The following is a 6072-nucleotide window of genomic DNA, read 5'->3' on the forward strand; positions in this document are numbered from 1 at the left end:
GGGCCCTTGTTTTTCGATATTTTCAGGTAAAGATGGCACAGGGATAGCTTGAGCAACAATTTGTCTCTTGGGAAGAAACAGGGGTGGGTGGAAACAGTGCAAGATGAGAACAAATTGTTTGGGATCTGATGTTGTCCTTCCTGGAGCAATTTCAATCTCTTGTGGTGTGTGTTTGGTGTCCCCAAAAACGATGTACTTACAATGAATTTGGTTCCAAGTACCCTTCTGTTCAGGATTTACAGAGACAAAATGCCAGTCAGTGTCTTTCAGGTGGAGTGACTCTGTCAGCTGCAACCTGTAAGGCTCATTGACAGAAGATGTGGTTAATATAGGATCACTTAAATCATAACAAAGGTTATTTTGTTTCACCTTCAACAGTGGACTAGCAGACTTGGTCTTTGAAGCACCTGCTTCACTTACACAAATGTTAATGTTATCGCATGCTTGATTTGTTTTGCTACCTTTATTTTTTTGGCCTGCTCTTTGTATGTCTGCACGCCTGGCAGGCTGGCGCTTTACTTTCAGTTTTTTTGTTGTTGACCCCCAGGGAGGGCTTGTAGTTCTCCTCCCCTGCCATTTCTAAATTCATCAAATTCCCTTTTCAGGGGGCACTGGTTACTCCAGTGTCCTAGGTTATTACAAAGCAGGCATGGTTTAGTGGGCTCAACCATTTCTGGTTTCCGCTGCTGCCCAGGGTACTGCTGTGCTGAGGGAAAAGGCGCAGGGCTGGCAACAGCGACACGCTGAGGTGGTCTTGGCAGCAGCCTTGGTCTGGTGTCTTCAGCCACAGTCATCAGAGGCACTTTCCTGTTACAGACTAGAAGCATATCTTTTAGTGTAGGGGAAGGTTCCATAGGAAGGCTCAGGATTGCCGCTCGACACTGTTCATTTGCATTTGTAAATGCCATTTCTTCTAAAATTGCTTCCTTAGCATTTTCTTTTTTAACCTGTATTTCAATGGCTCTAGTTAGCCTTTCTACAAATTTCAAAAAAGGCTCCGATGGTAGCTGTTTAATTTTACTATAGGGCTCAAAAGGCCCCTCAGGTTGTAGGGAAAAAATGCTTTTTCAGCTGGTTCTTTTACTTTCTCGAGTGTTTCTGCAGGAATTGCAGCAGCTTGGACTGAGGGAGAAGACCACTGGCCCTCACCACAGAGGTGCTCAGTGGTGATAGGGTTACCACTGTTGTCTTTCGCTGTGTTTGGATCAGCCTGTAAGCCTGGGAGAGCATCTTTTAGCAGTTGTTTCAATGCTGATTCCCATAATTTGAATTCTGTGGAGGTCATGAGGCAGGAAAAAAGCTGTTTTAAATCATGTGGGACTACCACAGTCCTACTCAATTCAGAATTTAAAAGGCCACGGAAATATGGACTGTGTGGACCATATTCCTTATGAGATTTACAGATCTCTTTAATCAATTGTCGTCCAAAGGAGCTCCAATTAGCAGTTGGGGCTGCTCCTCCCTGAGCTGCAGGCTGAAACGTAACAGGAGCTAGTGACAACATGGCACTGTGCATTGGGTCTGCTGTTCCCTGCTCTGTATCCCTGGAATCAGAAGCATTGGGATCACAGCTACAGGTTTGAGGACAGGCAGTGGGTGTGTCCCCACCGTGGGAACCCGGGGAGGGGGCAGGGACAGGGAGCCGGCAAGGGGCAGGGAAACCGTGGGAACAGGGGGCGGGGACAAGGGGCTGGCAGGGGGCGGGGACGCCTGGTGACATCACGTCAGCAGACGCCCCCTGGGAGGAGTAGAGGGGCGGAGCCAAGGGTACTGTAAGAAAGGGGGGGGAAGGTGTCACGAGGAACAGGAGGAGAGGGGGATGGGGCAGGGATTTTGGAATGCTTAAGAGGATTTTGGGAAGAAGAAGACCAGGTTTGGGAAGATGCGATGTGGCATCCACCATTTTGCGGACCCCCTAGGGACTGGGGGCCATTTTGGACATCACTGCTCTCCAGAAAGCTAACGCGTGCTCTGGGTTTTAGAGGAGGGGATACAGGGGGTTGGGAAAGCCACGCAGCCTGGCCAGGGCTTTGTGAACAAAACAACTCAGGTATTCCTGCACACTCTGGGAGCCGACTTCCCAATGAGTGTGCTCTCTTTAAAATACCAAGTTTTGGGGAAAGAGGTTTAGAGGTTTTAGAGCTAGGAGAGGGAGAAGCAGGGAGAGCAGAGGTACATGGCTTTACATTAGGCTTTTTCTCCATTTCCTTTTGTTTGAGCAATGCTGTTCGAATTTGTAAACTCTAGAACACAAATTTAGCTGAGGGTGATTTGCTAGATTGTCCTAAGTTTATCAATTCATTCCCAACTTTATCCCAGAATTGAATATTGTGGATATCTTCAGGGGAAACGTTTGGGAACTGCAGAAAAAGCCATCTTATAAACGGTTTCAATTTTCCTTTAGAGAATTTCACATTACCATTGACTAAAATGCTAACAATATCATAATACACTCCTTTTTGTACATTGCTGAGTTTGGAACCCATGTTAGATGCAAAAAGCAAAGTACTTAATCCCGCCTGACCAAAAACAAAGCTAAAATCAGCTACCAATTTCTAAAAAAAACCCACAGATAGAAAGCGATAGCGAGCAGACAAAAGCTTCACAATGCAGCTTTTAAAATTCCCGGGCAGCAGCAGCAGGGCACGCCCTGCCAAACCGAGGCAGAAACAAAGCCTACCCCGCCGTGGAATGCAGCCCCCCTGCGGAGCAGAGAGAGCAGCCACTCCACGTGGCAAGCCGAAACTGGGGAGCCCCCCCGCCACGCCGCGTGTGCAAAGAGCACTCCCCACCCCGCACCGAGAGAGATCCCCCGGCCACGTGGAAAGAGAACCCCCCCCTCCCCCTCACAGAGAGAGAAAGAGAGTCCTCTGAGGAGCAGAGAGCCGAAAGCACCCCCCTCCCCCGCACAGAGAAAGAGAGAGAGTCTCCCGACCACGTGTAGAGAGCCGAGTACGCTGCCGAGCCGGGGGGGAAGGGCAGAGAGCGATCCTGCTCCAGCGCGAATTCTAAAAGACAGTGAAACACGCGGCAGAAAGCTAAAAGCCTATAGAACGCAATGAATTCCCGTCTGTGGGGCTGCGCAGCCAAAAATGCAAAGGCAAAAAGGAACAGAACTCACGGCAGAGTCTGTTTTTGAGCTTCTGCTCTACCGAAAGCAGAGATACTGACGTGAAATGGAAGCTGTAAGTGGCTGGGTCTAGGCAGGCAGGTCTCCACCAGAAAAGGACCTCTCTCTGGGCAAGAGAGGCTACCCTCTTCTTCCTCTGGAAAATCTGCTCACCAAACAGAAGCTGGGCTTTCCAGAGGCACCAAACAGTCCACGAAACTTTTTCTGGGAATATTCCCAAAGTCTCTAGCTGGGAGTCTTGAAGCAAGGCTCCTTTCAGCTGGGTGCATGGCTGCCAGAAACTTCTCTGAGGTACTGTGAGTCCTTTCTCGGGCTGCGGAGTCGCTTTGCCCACCCAGGGACGCCAATATATTGGAATAAAAATCCCAATATTACCAGTAAGATTGTGCCTGGGTCAGTGTGACCCTTGCTGCTGAGCCAAAGGCGGCTTCTGTGGTGCTTTACCCCAGAGATACCTCAGCTGCCAGAGATTGCAGCAGGGCACTGAACAAGTCCAGGCTTGTCAGGGACTCCGTTTACCTCAGGAGAGAGAGCTTCTGGCGATGGTGAAGAGAAAAAGGAGAGGATTCTGCTGGAGGGTTATATCCAGATGTTTATTCCATGGTTACAGAGGTCTGAACTGGGGCAACTGCTCCACCAGAAATACGGCTGCATGGTCTGATTAACCTTTTAAGCTCCGGGACGGGGGAAGGGGAGGGGACAGGTGAGCTACCAACCAGGTGAAAGAGGCAGGGTCTCAAGGGACTAGGGACACCTATCCAATGTCCCCCAGGCCTGAGGGACCAACCACACGACGCCTTGCTGGAATGTTAAACCTGATTGACAGGGCACACTCCGCAAGGGGCGAGGGGGAAGAGAGAAGGGAATATTAGCACACCTGAGGAAGGGACCCGGAAGCTAAAAACACACCACAACAGTCCATTGGCCACACCACAACATCAGCTCTTCCCCATTCCTTAGGGGTTGCATCTCTCTTTTTTCATGTCTCTTTCTCTATTTGTTATACCCAGCTAGGCCCAAGGACACGCTTTCTTGCAGGTGCAATAGCTCAAATTAGGCTGAGTCCAGTACTTTTCCAGTCTCTAGTCAGCTAAAATCCCAACAATCCCTGACAAAGGTCTGGCTGGCCTTTGCCTCCTTGAGGCTGCCTCTCATCAGCCTTTGAAACACTGGGCCTCTGCCCTTTCCTTCCTATAGAGAACTGTCATTCCAGTCCAGGATCCCATGGCTGAAATGAAATTCCACACCAAAATCTCCCCGTATATCCAAAGGCTGCTTTCAGACAAAAGCTGAAAGGACAGACAGGTCTGGCTTGCCTTGGCCTCTGGTGACTGCTTCTCATCTGCCTTCAAACCCTGGGGTTCTGTGGTTTCCTTCCTGTAGAAAAGAACTGTCCCTCTTGTCCAGGTGCGCTTGGTCTCAAGAATCTGACCACTATATAGGGACAAAGGAGCTTTGTGCTCAGTGGGGTGGAGACTGAGGACAGCAGAGGAGAGCCCTGGGAGGGACTGAAGGGTGGTTTCAGAGATGGTGGATCTTTCTGACATAGTGGAGGACAGATGGAGAAAGAAAGAATTAATGCCAAGGGAATGTGGGGAGGCCCAGAGTGGACACCAGGAGAAAGGAATTTCCCTGCCTGGGCAGGGCTATGGTGCAGCACATCCCCAGAAGGAGCCTGGAGCAGCCCAAGGCTTTGTGTGGGCAGGCAGAGGCAGGCAGGAAGCAGAGCTGTCAGCAAAGGAATGGCCCAGCCAGGTGGGGCAGCTGGGGGTTGCTGACAACCTGCAGGGACAGAGGTGCAGGTTTGCTCAGCATCAGAGACACCTTTCCCTTGCTTGTCCCCATCTGTCATCACTGCATCCAGTGTTCTGCTCTGCCAGGAACCTGGGGGCACTTTGTCAGTCCTGTCCCTCAGATGGGTCTATTTAAAGTATGAGAAACTTCAGTGTTTCACTCTCTTTTTGAGTCCCTGAAAAGTTTTTTGAGCACATTGTGAGGCACTGAGTCTGATGCAAAGAGCACCAAGGCCCCAGAGGGTCATTAAAGTCCCTGTCCTCTGTCTGTGCTGCTGGGCTGGGCCGGGCTTCTGGCCCAGAGGCAGCTCCTGGCAAGGGCAGCGCTGCAGAGAGGCAGCTCTGGCCAGGAGCAGCTCCTGCGCACGGCCCAGGGCTGGGGCACTGCCAGGGCCCCTCAGGGACACGAGCAGGGCACAGACAGAGCTCACAGGGGCTCAGCACTGCCAGGGGCAGTGGGATGTCCCAGAGAGGGCTGCATCACAGCAGCACCTCTGTGGCTCTGTCACAGAGGCACAGAGCAGCTGTGATGTCAGCAAGGGGCTGTGTGACAGCACAGAGTGGGCAGTGTGGGGTCACAGATTGGGCTATGACATCACAAAGTTTGTTGTGAGAGGTCATTGAGCAGCTACACCATCACAGAGGGGATTCTGTGACATAACAGAGCAGGCTGTGACATCATGGCATCGCTGTATGACATCATAGAGAGGGATATGAGGTCAAAGTGTGTGCTGTGACATTACAGAGTGGCAGTATGACATAACAGAGGGTTTTGTGACATCACTGAGAGGGTTTTGACATCACACAGTTGACTGTAACATCATGGAGTAGGGTGTGAGGCCATAGATCAGATCCTGCCAACATAAAGGGTGGCTCTGTGACATCAGAGAGTGAGTTGTGACATGACTGGGTGGCTGTGTAATATCAGAGAGCAAGCTGTGACATCACAGAACAGACAGTGACATCACATGGTGACTTTGTGATATCTCAACATCTTCTGTGACATCACAGAGCAGCTGTATGACATCACAGGCTCTGTGACATCACAGGGGCCTGTGTGACACCACAAGAAGGCTGTCTGACATCATGGGGGCTGTGTGAGATCAGTGGGGAAGTCACTCTGCCCCGGCCCCCCTCACAGTTCCCCCC

Source organism: Zonotrichia leucophrys, unplaced genomic scaffold, assembly GCF_028769735.1.
Source record: "Zonotrichia leucophrys gambelii isolate GWCS_2022_RI unplaced genomic scaffold, RI_Zleu_2.0 Scaffold_134_123620, whole genome shotgun sequence".
Lineage (NCBI taxonomy): Eukaryota > Metazoa > Chordata > Aves > Passeriformes > Passerellidae > Zonotrichia > Zonotrichia leucophrys.